Genomic DNA, 13,635 nt, shown 5'->3' on the forward strand with positions numbered 1-13,635 from the left:
ACATGTGAGCCAGAGTTGTGACAGACTGGCGCTCCTGAGCCATGGGGCAGGGGATGGGGGGCGGGGGGCTGAGAAGGCAGGGTCACCTGCAGGGGTTGGGCGGTCAGCAGCAGGAAGGACAAGATGAAGGGTTGACCTCCACGGCAGTGATACCCAGTGGATGTGGGGCAGGTGGAGGAAAGAATGGGACACTTGTATGGGAGCCTGGGGGCCTATGTGGAGGTTGATAGCAGTCCAGCTTTGGTGACTTGAACTTTCCCAGAGAGGTAAGAAGGGGATACCTCCTCCATTTCCACCAGTAGACATGTTCTTTTCAGGATACAACTGCCTTGCTCAGCTCATCTTGCACTGCACCACAGGTACAGGGAATGAACTGCCTCATCAGATGAGTTTTGTTCACCTGCTCTGTCCCTCTCCCTCTCGCTCCTCCTTTAGGGAGCAGGTGCCTCTGTGAGGGCGTCCAGCACTGGCAGTGTTGTGTGAACTGCAGCCTTAACAGGCTCTCCTGCTTACAGGTGCTTCTATGCTCTCTCTGGCCTGGCTCGGTGTCCAGAAGTCAGGTCATATTTTGGTCTCTGTGCAGTACTCCTTGATTGATTTCTTAATTTAAACAAATATAGATGCAGCTGCCTCAGCAACCTCAACCCGGGGGGCATCAGTGGCAAGGCTGTTTACTGAGTTTGGCATGTCACTGCTGCCGTGTGCCCCTAGGAGAGGCACAGGCCCTTGCTCCTGTGAGGATGTGTGGCTTTTCTAGATGATTCTGTGGTTTGGGGCAGAGGAAACCATGACTGCTCTGAAGGGAAGTTCCTCTGGGTTAGAGTGTGAAGAGGCTATGGATATAGCAGAAAGAGGTAAACTGATGCATGGGCACTTCCTGTGAGGTTGGGCCATGGGGTGGCCCGAGGGCCCTGAAAGGCTTTGTTCAGTAGCCAACAGGATTAGACATGGGGGCAGACGCTCAAGGTGAGCCCTGTTTTTTGTTTTTTAATGTTTGTTTGAAAGTCTGAAGCACACATAGACATACACTCTGAGACAAACAGACACACACACACATACGCACAAAGACTGTTTTATCCATTGGGCAGGCCAGACTACAGCCAGGGTCTCAGAGTTTCATCTGGTCTCTGAGGTGGGTGCAGAGGCTCAAGCACCTGGGCCACCTTCTGCTGCTTTCCCAGGTGCAACAGCAGGGAGCCGGATGGGAAGTGGAGCAGCCAGGACTTCAACCAGCAGCTGTATGGGATGCTGCTGTTGCCAGTAGTGGCTTTTCCAGCCTTGACACAACATTGTCCCTTCTTCCCCCCCTGGTCCTCTCCCTCCCCACAGAGGCCAGTCTTTAGGAATGTCAAGTTGAAGAGGACAGGGCCTAAGCCTTCATGGTTAGCACTGCCCTCTCTGGTACTTGGTGAGCAAATGGATAGATGAGAGGATGGACACAGTGATGAAGGGAAGGTTCTTGGGTGAATTGATCAGTCCAGGTCACGGCTCTGAGGTGGCATTCTGGCGGCATTTGATGGCATTTTCAGGGGAGGAAGTGCTCCAGAATACTGAGCTGAGTCTTTCCCTGTTTGTTTCCTGGCTCTGGGCAGCCATGATGTGGCAAAGGGGAGACTCTAGATTGCCGGGTGTGCCCACTCACTTCCAGGCTGCCCCTGGCATCTGACTCTGAGGAAGATCTGATGACACCGTTGGGGGGTGTGACAGCTGGGTTATTCTGGGGAATGACACACGGGTCAGGGATGGGCTGCTGCTCTCCGGGGCAGCTGTGTGACAGGATGAAGGCATCAGAGAGCAGCCCTGGCCCCGAACTCTGGAGCAGCCCTGGCCCTGAACTCTGGAGCAGCTGAGTGAAGGATTACTCTTCCGGGGTGGGAGAAGCTGACCTTAAGCTGTGGTCACTTGGAGAGGGTGCCGTTGCCTCCAGCAGGCCATGCCTCAACACTGCCAGGCTCTGCACAGGCTGGCCTCTCTGCTGTGGCTCTCTTCTGTGCTGCTTCTCAGTGAGCCCGGATGTTGCTTCCCTAGGAAACCTCCTCCTTCCATCCCCCAGCTCTCCTGCAGCTGGGAGTTGACTACCTACCCACATCCTTGCCAGTTCCCAGAGACCAGGGACCTCACACAGCACCAGCCATGTAGCAGGCTCTCAGTAGATCTCTGCAAACCAAGGCCAGCCCTGTGCCAGCCTGGTATAAGGATCTTTGTCTTAATAAGGGCCAAGAGAGGGGGACGGGAGCTGTCAGCATGCTCGGCAGGCTGAGTTCCTGTCATGCCCAGTGCATGTTCTCACTCAGTGCTTGCTGCAGCACTGCTGGGACCCCCATTTTACAGGATGGCAGAGGCAGTGAGAGGTGAGGCAGCTGGATGGGGACATGCCTGTGTGCCCGACCCTGTCCCTGAATGCCCTGAAGGGCCCCACAGAACTCCTGTCATCAAAGATGCTGCCTGTTTTGAAGCTGCAGTAGAGAGGAGTATGGGGGCATGCTGGGGCCTCGAAGTGTAGCATCTCAGGTTTCTGGAAACTTCCATGCTTCTTGCGTGGGCATGTGTGTTTCACTTGGCCTTTGGGCTGGCCCGTGGGGCATTCCAAGGTTGGATCCAAGGCTTTGGCGATGGCCCAAGATCTGGATATGGTTTTTGTCTCCAAGGATCTCCAAGGTCTGGCTGTCAGAGCAGTGGAGTCAGCTCCTACTGGTGGTTCTATCGGGTCATTTTCTTGATTAGCCTTTCCTCTGGAGTGCCCATAGCAAGGAGTAGACTTTTGAAAACTATTAGCATATCTCATTTCTTTGTCTAATTAGTGTTGTGGGAACCATGTCCCAGTTTTCATGCTTGAATAAATAGCTGTCGCGGGGTAAGGCGCTCAGGGGCCGACACACTGAGGCACTCTCCCTTTGTTTGTATCTCATCTGAGCTCTGTGGCCATTCCTTCTCCCAGGAACTGGTCCTCTCATGGCAACTTCCCCAGCCACGGGGTGTGGGGGACAGCCCTGGCAGTGCTGCTCAGTGACCCCATGTGTGTCACATCATTAATGCAAAAACTTGGGCTTGGTGAATGTGTTCCCCTGTCTTACAAACAGATTGATTTCTTTACTTGAAAGGTAGTTCTAGGAAGAGAGAAAGAGATCTGCCTTCCACTGGTTCATTCATAAGTGGTTCCAAAAGCTTGGGCTGGACCAGGCTGAAGCCAGAAGGTTGGAACTTGACTGGGGCCTCACCAGGGGTGCCAGGGGCTTCAGCACTTGGGCCACCTTCTGCTGCTCCCCAGGTGCATTAGTAGGGAGCTGGATTAGAAGTGGAGCAGCTGGGACTTGAACTGGTGTTCATCTGCCTGGGTCACAGGGCTGCCTGGGTCACAGGTGGTGGCGTCACTGGCTGTGCCAGTGTTGGACATGTCCTGAACGTCGTATCAATAGAATCATGTAGGAAATCAGCTCCCCACTTGCCTCTAAGGCATATCCGTGGTTTTGCATGTCCCAGTGGCACTCAGTCTCTTTATTGCTAAATACCATTCACCCATCGAAGGACATCTTGGCTGCTTCTAGCTTTGGGTGATGACAATTAAAGCTGCTCTAAACATTTGTGTGCAGACTTTTGTGTGTACAGGAATTTTCCAGTCAACTGGGCAGCTATCCAGGGCGCCACTGATGAGACTGGATGCTAAGGCTGTGTGTGATTTTGTGAGAAACTCTCCAACTGTTTACCAAAGTCATTCTGTCATTTCTGTTTCCCACCAGCAATGAATGACAACAGTCTTTGGTCTGGAATGCTTGTCAGCTGTCTCTGCTCTCTGTTCTAAGGGCTGTGTAGTAGCATCCTGGTGTTTTGATTTGCATTTCCCTGACCACAAATGATGCTGGGCACTTTTGGCATACCCATCTTTCCTTCTGAATATTTCCTTTGGTGAAATGTTGGTTCATATCTTTTGGTCTATTTAAAAAAAATGAATGTTTGATAAAATGATTGAGTTTTAAGAGTTCTTTGTATATTTTGAACATCTTTTCTTTACCAGATGTTGGTCTTGCAAAGACCTTATCCAAATATGGGGTCTTTCATTCTGTTAACAGTTCATATTACAACAGAGAAAATTTTAAATTTAGTGAGGTCTATTGTTTTTCTCTCACAGATTATATTTTTCATGGCATAATCTAATGATTTATCACAAATTCAAGATCATTTCAAATTCTACGTTTCCTTTTAGTAATCTTATGGTTTGTAATTAACATTTAAATTTGTGACCCTTTAAAATTAAAAAAAAATTTTTTTATTGTAAAGTTGGAGAGAAAGAGAGACAGAGAGGAAGATCTTCCATCCGCTGGTTCACTCCCCAAGTGGCTGCAACAGCCAGAGTTGAGCTGATTTGAAGCCAGGAGCCAGGAACTTCTGGGTCTTCTGTGCGGGTGCAAGGTCCCAAGGCTTTGAGCCATATTCTACTGCTTTCCCAGGTCACAGGCAGGGAGCTGGATGGGAAGTGGAGCTGCCAGAATATGAATCAGCACCCATATGGAAGACTGGCACATGCAAGGCAAGGATTTAGCCACTAGGCTGTTGTGCTAGGCCCCAAGATCCATTCTTAATTAATTTTGCTGAAGGTATAAGTGCTGGTTATTTTTTCCCGTGTTTCTTTTTGCTTATGAATTTCCAACTGTTCTAGTACCATCTGTGAGAACTGTCTTGCTTTGGTTGAATTGCCTTTGTGCTTTTGTCAAAATTCATTCCGCCAGACCAAGATACTTCAAAAAGTTTGTGGGAAAATAGAATTAAGATCTGCTTATTTTATTGCTTCCTGGCCTTTTGGCTAAGATCATGTGTAGTATCTGTTGTTTTCAGTTTAGTATCTGATACGTCCTCTACCCAAGGACCACATATTATATGGATTTTTGGAGCTCGGAGTCGGAATAGGAGCTTGTTCATCTACTTCACACATCGACATGGAATTTTAGTACTTTCAGAAAAAATTGTTTATTGTGACACAAAAAAGTTTTGCAATGTCTTCTTTTTTCTTAGTTTGTATTCTTCATAAGTGTCTTGTTGATCTCTCATGTTTGTGTGGGGGCACTTCTGGATTATTCTAGGCCAAGGTGTCCACACTGTCTTGGATGGCATATCATCTTGATTACTTTAGTCTTGAAGTAAGATGGTTTGAGTTCATCTGTGTTCCTCCTCAGTGTTTTGTTTTGTTTATTTTAGAACTTTCGCGTTTTACATAAACTTGAGAATCAGAATGATAAGATTGCTTTTGAGAACGTGATTGGGATTATATTGGGATCCCAAGAATTGACTTTTATTGTTTTTGATGGTTTGTTTATTTTAAAGGCAGAATTGGAGAGAGAGAGAGAAGTTTTCCACCTGCTGGTTCAATCCTTAAATGGTAGCCATGACTGCAGTTGTGCAAGATCAATTCTAGGAGTCAGGAGCTTAATCAAGATCTCTCCCACGTGGGTGGCTGGTGTCCAAGTACTTGCAGCATTTCCCACTGCTTTCCCAGGGCATAGCAGAAACCTCGATTGGAAGTGGTACAGCCAGGGCATGACATGGTGCTCATGAGAGAGGACTTTGTTGCCGAGAGCTGCCTAAGCCACTGCAGCGCAGCACTGGCCCCAGCATGGACATTTCAGCAAGCTTCAGTCTCTAACATATGAACACAGAATATATTGTCATTTAAAAATATCTCTGACACTCAGTCTTCTCTCCATTTTGATAATTTACCTTAAACTACTTTAAGCTCATTGACTTCTTGTTCAGTGTACTTTTGTCTTCAGATATTATACTTTTGCATTCTAAAATTTGTGCTTGCTTTTTTTTTAATCTTCCACTTCCCTATGCTGAGGTTTCTCAAAACTTTTCATTAATCAGAGCGAATTTTCCTTGACCTTAGATTATGGCAATAACAGGTTGCTTTAAAGCCCTTCTCTGGTAATTTCAGCACTTGAATGATGTTATTAATGATGTTATTTTTTCCTTTTTGGGAAGGAGTCCCATTTTCCTGGTTCTTCGTAAATGAGTGACTTTGGATTTTGTCCTGGATTTGGTGATTGCTGTCCTATCTTGAGCTTTTCCATATCTTCTGTGAGTTGAAGTCTCAGTCCAGCTCTACCCTGCAAGGAGTTTGAGTCTGTGCATGCTGGTCAGCTTGGAGACTCATTGGCATTTATGGACAGAGTGAATAGATCTTCTCTGGGATTCCTCCACATGCTGCCGTGATTGTATTTGATGTGGTGGACATGCTTGCAGGTGTTCTGTTGCCCAGGCTCCCTGCCCGGCTCGTCTTCTATCTGACCCCTGTATCTCAGGTCACAGGAGGCCAGTGTTCACACAGAGAGACACATGATATTTAGAGCTGTGCTGCTGGTGTCCCTTGGCCCGTCACCATGGCCACATCAGATTGACATCTAAAGACATGGTGACCTTCTCCTGAGATGACATGTTCCTTTGCTTTTCTCTGCCTTGGCCCTTTAATGATGCAAACGTGGATGTATTGTTCATTTGTCATCTTCTGGGTTGCTGTAAAAGCTCTTTGCACAATTGGGTGCTCTGTGTGGTTGTAGCTCCTCCTCCATAATGAGGAAGCAGAGTCGTCTTAGAAGAACTGAGCGACCTCAGTGACAGCTGCTCTGTCACTCCATGGTGAGAGGGACAGAGCGGAATCCAGACTTTGATGATTTAATTGTACACAGGCGACTGCATAGCCACATTAGAAAGAGGAAATGAAAGAAATACAGCATCCTCATTCCAACATATATTCATGGAACTTCTGCTAAGGGTTTGCTTAAACTGCACATGGGATGGCAGAGTTTAGAGGGTGTTGATGAAGGTGCAGGGTACCAAGGGCCATGCTCTACTACTTTCCCTGATTATAAGCAGGGAGCTGGAAGGGAAGTGGAGCAGCCAGGACATCAATTGGCACCCATATGGGATCCTGGTGGATGCAAGGCAAGGACTTTAGCTGCTAGGTTATAATGCCAGGCCCAAGCATTTTTTTTTTAAAGTTGTATTTTATTTTTTATTGCAAAGTCAGATATACAGAGAGAAGGAGGAGAGAGAGGCAGATCTTCTGTCCAATGATTCACTCCCCAAGTGACCACAACAGCTGGTACTGTGCTGATCCGAAGTCAGAAGCCAGGAACCTCCTCTAGGTCTCTGACACACTGGCGCAGGGTCCCAAGGCTTTGGGCTGTCCTTGACTGCTTTCCCAGGCCACAAGGGAAAGCAGTCCACAAGCAGGGAGCTGGATGGGAAGTGGAGCACCCGGGACCAGAACCAGTACCCACAAGGCACTGGCTTGTTCAAGGCGAGGACTTTAGCTGCTAGACCATCGTGCTGGGCCCCCAAGCAATTTTTAAAATAAAGAGTTTAGTGGTGTGATCAGTCTGCTTCATTTTAAGGCTTGTAGTGGAGCCACAGTGATCAGACTGTGTGGCACTCATGGAGAGAGCGATCAATGGAGCAAAGTAAAGATGCCCAAAACAGACTCAAACTAACACGTCCAACTGATCCTTCATAAAGCAGGGAAGGAATTCAGGGGAGGAAGGGTAGCTCTCCAACGGTAGTGCTGGGACACATAGACCTCCCTAATGGAACAAACTCACCTCTTGCTAAATTTAGCACCTTATACAGAAACAACTCGAGTGGATCACAGACTTGAACACAAATGTACTTTTAGAGAAAAATAAGAGGAACTCTGGGGGAACATGATTAGGCAAAGAATTTGCAGGTGTGACCCTGAAGTCTCTTCCCTTAAGGGAGACACTGGTAAGACGGGCTTCATCCAGATAAAAACCCCTTTGCTTTGTGAAGGACGTTATTCTAAAGATGAAGCACAAGCTATGGCTTGGAGAAAATATTTAACTGAGCATCTGGCAAAGGATTGCATCCAAAATATATACTCCTCTGTCTTGTGATGTAATTCACCATCCATAAGAGGCTGATTGTTTATAATTACCTGAGATGGTCAATGTCCCTTTTATCACTGTTATTGGTGCTGCCCATAAATAACAAAGATTTAATCCTCATTGTACCTACATTACAGTCCTGGGATACAAGAATGAAATCACAACGAAATGACAGACTGTCTCCTACACGGGTGGGAGACACTCCGGCGGCAGCATGATGGACTGGGGAAAATTCACGAAAGGCACACGTTGTGAGACTGGAGGGGAAAAGAGAGGAGAGGGAAAGGAACTTGGGGAAGAGGGAAGGGAAACCCCAGCGCCAACTATACTGTATCAACAAACAAACACCCAGTATTGAACATGAACAATGCAGTTAAAGAGACTTTTGCTAACGAGAGTGTGCAGGTGTCAAGTAAGGGCAGGAAAAGATATTATTCCCTGTGACCAGGGACATGTAGATTAAAACCACAGTGAGAAATCACCGCACACCTCTCTGAGTAGCTGAAATTGAAAAAGTGGTAACACCAACTGTGGCACTCCCATACTGCTGGTTGCAATTGTGAAGTGGCAGAAGTTGGCAGTTACTTATAAAATCAGTGCAATTCCTGAGCATTACCCCCAGAGAGGTAAAAACAAAACAGTCACACAAAAGTCTATAAAAGAATGTCCATGGCACCTCTATTCATAATTCATAAGTGGAAATAACCCCAAGGTCCTTCAATAGGCAGCCGGTTCTACCAACTGTGACACAGCCATGTGCTGCACAACTACTCACACCCAGAAGGAATGAATGATTGGCATGCACACCAAACTAGATAATCTCTAGAGAATTACTCTAAATAAAAACACATACTCTCAAAATAACACAGTTATGGGCACAGAGAACAAATTGGTGGTTGTTTGGAGAGGTCTGGGGTGTGATTATGGAAGAACAGTATAAATATACTTGTTCATACTCTCCTGCTAGTATAAAATATAGAAACATAGTATATAGATATAGTATATAGTATAGTATAATATATAGAAGCCCCATAGTAGATAGAATAAGTTGGTTTTGGCTCATTGCTGTGGTCCATGATCAAGGATTTGCACACAGCGATAGCCTTTCTGTTGGCAGACTCCTGAGGGGTGCCAGGCATCATGTGGCAAAAGATGAGAGAGCTCTCCAGGTTGCTAGTTCACTCCCCAAGTGCTTAGAAAGGCTAGGCCTGGCCCAGGCTGAAGCTGGAAGTCAATTCAGGTCTCCCACGTGGGGCCATTACCTGCTTCCGGGGACCTGCATTAGCAGGAAGTCAGGAGCCAGTGGTGGTACTGAATCCACCTGCTCTAATGTGGAGTGTGGTCTTTCTAACCGGGGGCTTCCTCCTTAGACAGATGCCTGTCCTCCTCTCTCTTTTTCTAAAGCCACCAGCTTTCATTGTGGGGCTTGCATGCTTCCCCATTATGGGACCTCAGCGTTGGGGCATCCATGCTGATGGGATGCCCAGCTTTTTCACTGGCTCAGTCTGGGTGGTGTCTTCCATGTGGTGCTGTCCTGCAAATCATGAGACATCACCCTTGGGCAAACCGGGGTCTCTGTTTTTCTTGGTACAGTCTCTTATGTTTGTATGTCCATCTTCAATTATTTCTTAAAACAGTTTAACTAGGAAACCTTTCTTATCCTACAGTACATTAAAAAAAATAGCTGCTGTTGTATTTCATGCACTATTGATGCCACATCTCATATGTGAATGACTGGGTGAGCAGGTATTTGATTTGCATAATTTTTAAAGATTTATTTATTTGAAAGGCAGAGTTAGAGTGAGAGAGAGAGACAGCAGAGAGATAGAGAAAGAATCTTTCATCTGAAGGTTCGCTCCCCAAATGGCCTCAACAGTGGAGATAGGCTGGTCGGAAGCCAAGTGCCAGGATCTTTTGCTGGGTCTCCTACATAGTTGCAGGGGCCCAAGAATCCTCTGTTGCTTTCCCAAGCACATTTACAGGGAGCTGTATTAGAAGTAGAGCTGCTGGAACCTGAACTAGTTCCCTTATGGGATGCTGGCATCGTAGGCAGGAGGTTAACTTCTTTTTTAGTTTTTTAAATATAAGAATGTTAGAAGATAAGTAGAGGCTAAGAAGGTGCAGAAGTGTTTCTCTTTCTTTGAAACAAGTCCCTAAGAACTATCTTTGTGTTTGGCCATGAAAAGTGAGCTCCTTTCTGGGGTTTTACTCATGACTGGTGAGAAAGCTCTGTTGGGATTGGTGTGGAGTGGTTGAGTCCAGGTTCTCATTTCTGCTGCAAGAAAGAATTCCAGGTCAACGTGTAAGTCAAGGCCAGCAGAGAAGCAAGAGAGAGGGGTCACACAGGAGGAGGAGCCACAGCCCTTGAGGCTCCAAGCCTGGCCCTTGGCCTTGATGGAGCTGGCCCAGGGTTTGTCTCAGCAGGGTGGAAGGTCTGGTTCCTTCCCGTCATAGGCAACTTCCTATCACCAGGATGACTAAAGCCTGAACTCACAGTGCTTAGGATCCTGAAGTTGAGTGTAGGACATTAAAGTGATATGAAGAGGGCAGAACATGCCAAGAGCTTCACCAGGAAGCTATGACGTCATCGTAGTCATCATCATCACCATCATGAGATAGACGTTACTAAAAGCTTCATCAAGAGCAAACGTGTCATTAGAGTCTTTCCCTGTCATTTGGCGCTTCTCAAGCTCGACCCTCTGGGAGACCAGCTGAAACTATGCAGTTGCTGTTTGCCTAGGTCTGAGTCAGAGCCCGAGAATCTGAATTTCTCACAAGTTCCCTGGGGAAGTTCACCAGTGAGATGGAAATGAATCTGCCTAAACTAACCCCAGCAAGCAGGGAGGAGCATCCCTCCCTTCTCGGCCTTTAACCAGGAGGAGCCAGGGGCTGGAAAGGTCAGAGCAATCCCACCAGAAAGTCTACAGCCACCAGCTGTGCTTGCTCTGAGCTCAGGATGGTTGGCTTCTCCGTTGGGAGGAGCAGGTGCTTACAGGAGCCTGAAGAGGTTCTGGGTGGGAGGCGGGCGTCCGGCAGAGGGCACTGGGCTCTGGAGAGGGACATGGGATTTCAGAGTCAGACACATGGTCAGGCTATCTCAAGGAAGGACAGCTCTGAGGGTGCTGGGGGCTTGTTGGTGGGGAGATCTTGGTTGTTATGGACAGAAAACAGCTACAAGAACTGGGAAGGGGTTAATGAAGGCCAATCTGTGAGTTATTTTCTTCCTGTTCATTCTCGCGGCTGGCATGTCAATGGCTCTGCTTGCGTGGGCCTCTGTCTGTAGCGTGGCTCTCTCTTTGGTGGGAGTCCACTCCTTCTGTGGGTGCTTGCGTCTGCCCATATGTGGCTCTGATTGAGTGAGATTTCTGTCCATGCCATGGCTGTTTGTTCAAACAATAGCTTTGTGCAGGTGGTCCTCAGGCTCTGGGCAAGTGACATCCTGTCCAGGGTGTGGCTCTGTGTGGGCAGTCCTTTGCTCACGGATGGCTCTACACAGGATGACATCTTGTCTCACTGTGGCACTGTGTCCTCGCCTGGGCTCCGTGCGAGTGATACTCAGTCTGCAGTGTGTCTCTAGGCTTATGAGTTTCTGTGTTTGCAAAGGCTTCATGCCTCTCTTTACCTCTTTGTTGCTCTTTTTCCATACTTCTGTTAAAGAGAAGTGGAATTGGCACTGTGACAGATGAGGTTAAACCTCTGCCTGAGATGCTGGCATCCCAGATGGGCGCTGCTTTGAGGCTGGGCTGCTGAGCTGCTCCACTTCCTATCCAGTTTCCTGCCAATGTGTCTGGGAAAGCAGTGAGACTTATGACCTCCATACCCATGTGGGAGACCTGGAAGAAGTTCCTGGCTCCTGGCTTTAGACAGGTCCAGTACCAATCGTTGTAGTTACTTTGGAAGTGCAACAGCAGATGGAGTATTTCTCTCCCTGCATTCCTCTTCCCCCACCCTGCCAACTCTGCCTTTCAAATAAATAAATAAATTTAAGAGAGAGAAATGGGCAATATAAAAATGCAGAAGAAAAGCAATTAACAAAATTGCTTTTAGACTTTAATTTGTGGTGTTGTAATTCTTTAGGCCATTGAAATATAATGAAGGAGTGAGAGAAATGAACTAAGTCTCCAGTAAGTACAGGAAAGGTAGAGGAGTGTCATGAGTAACCAACTTTGTGACTAGGCTAAGGATTCAAAATTTCCAAAGCTCTGGGAGAGACTTGAAAGCCTGGAGGGAGTCCCTTGGCCCTATCTCCCTGAGGTGTTTTGTGTGGCTCATGGAGTATTGGGGAAATATTCAGTTAGTGTAAAACAGGCAGGTTTTATCATAAAAACTCTAGTTCCCAGCTTTTCTTGCGGGATCAGTAGCTGTAGCGTTGTGGCTGTGGCTGTGTGCAGGCCGTCCCTATGGAAGGGCCTGAATTTCTCTCCGGTGAGGGGTGTAAGACCCTGGGTCACACCACTATGATCTAGAAGGTTCAGACCTGGGGTACTCCTCCTCTCCTGCCCCGACAGCTATGTGTGTGCACGTGTGAACATGTCTTAAAGCAACCACATCTTTCAGTGCACACACAGCCACCAGCTCTCAGCCACACAGGGTCCTGTGTTCAAGTCGGCACCTGGGAAGGTGCTGAGCGGCAATCCATGGACATGTAAGGGAATTTCCCGCTGCTTCTAGCATCGTGCAAAGCACTCCTTTTTTTTCTTTTAATTTATGATGTGTTTTAAAAGTGTGGTTTTAAAAATTATTATTATTATTTTACAAGATCCATGCAGTCTCTGTGGTGCTTTATAGGGCATATCGAGCTACAGCTGGTGCACTGCTGGGTGTTTTATGGCAAATTATTCTCAGATTACCCTCTAATGCAGGAAGGTCGGCCTGCTGTCTGAGCTCCCTGGGTCATGTAGAAGCCCCTCTGACTTGATACAAAACAGCTGCCTCCGTCAGCTGTTCCAAAAAAGGAGCATTTTGAGGCTGAAGTGCAGGAAAAAGGTTCTTTTTCTTTTCTTTTTCCTTTTTTTTGTGGCTGGTGGAGATGATGAAAAATGTTAAATGACTCTTCCCTGGCCATTAACATGTGATTTCATTTTGCTCCTAACAAATTGTTTAAATCTCAAAGAAGGCCTCCAAGAGGGACTTTGCTAAGTGTGTTCTGGCAATGCTTACAGTAGGTCTGGGTGGGGGTGGTGTGCACTCCCCAGGGAAGGGACAGCATAAAACTCTTGCTGACCTTTGTGTCCCGGGGCCACAGCTGGGCTGGGTGGGCCCTGGGGTCAGAGGGCAACCCCGGGGTCTCCCTTGTCTCGCTCTGCTGGGTCCTCACTGAGACCAGCAACAAAGAGGTCAATTGTCCGAGGCCTTCCTTTGTCTGAAGGGCCCCAGGGGTCTCTCTGAATGCCAGAGTGTGTCCATGCAGGCAGACTAGAGTGTTGGTGCACACTCTGTATACATCAGAATGTGTGCAAGATGCATGCCCCTGTGTGCACACGTGGACGAGCAGATGGACGTGCATGGTCTGGGAGAGTGCAGTGCACGTGCGTGCTTGTGTCTGAGTATGTGGAAGCATGTGCCTGCACCTGTGTGTGCAAGGGTGCAGGTGCATACGGTGCAGCTACATGACTGAGCACATATGTGCACAGGCCTGTGTATGTGGAGGTGTGAGTGGGTGCGCGTGTTCATGTGTGTGAGCATCTGGGACTTGTGTAAAGCCTCCCTGAACTGCTGGTGTTTCTTAGCAGCACCAGGGCCT

At 47.5% G+C, this 13,635-nt stretch overlaps 1 protein-coding gene and 1 non-coding gene across 2 annotated transcripts in view; both read left to right on the plus strand.

The window, feature by feature from the left end:
* ACOXL (acyl-CoA oxidase like) overlaps window positions 1–13,635 on the plus strand; it is a 284,350-nt gene that overhangs the window by 41,626 nt on the left and 229,089 nt on the right. The window lies entirely within an intron of this gene.
* LOC121165501 lies at window positions 4,779–4,969 on the plus strand. Its single transcript, XR_005885279.1, has one exon. It is a non-coding gene; the product is annotated as a U2 spliceosomal RNA (small nuclear RNA).

This window comes from Ochotona curzoniae, unplaced genomic scaffold (assembly GCF_017591425.1).
Source record: "Ochotona curzoniae isolate NIBS_2020 unplaced genomic scaffold, NIBS_Ocur_1.0 contig_883, whole genome shotgun sequence".
In the NCBI taxonomy this organism is placed as follows: Eukaryota; Metazoa; Chordata; class Mammalia; order Lagomorpha; family Ochotonidae; genus Ochotona; species Ochotona curzoniae.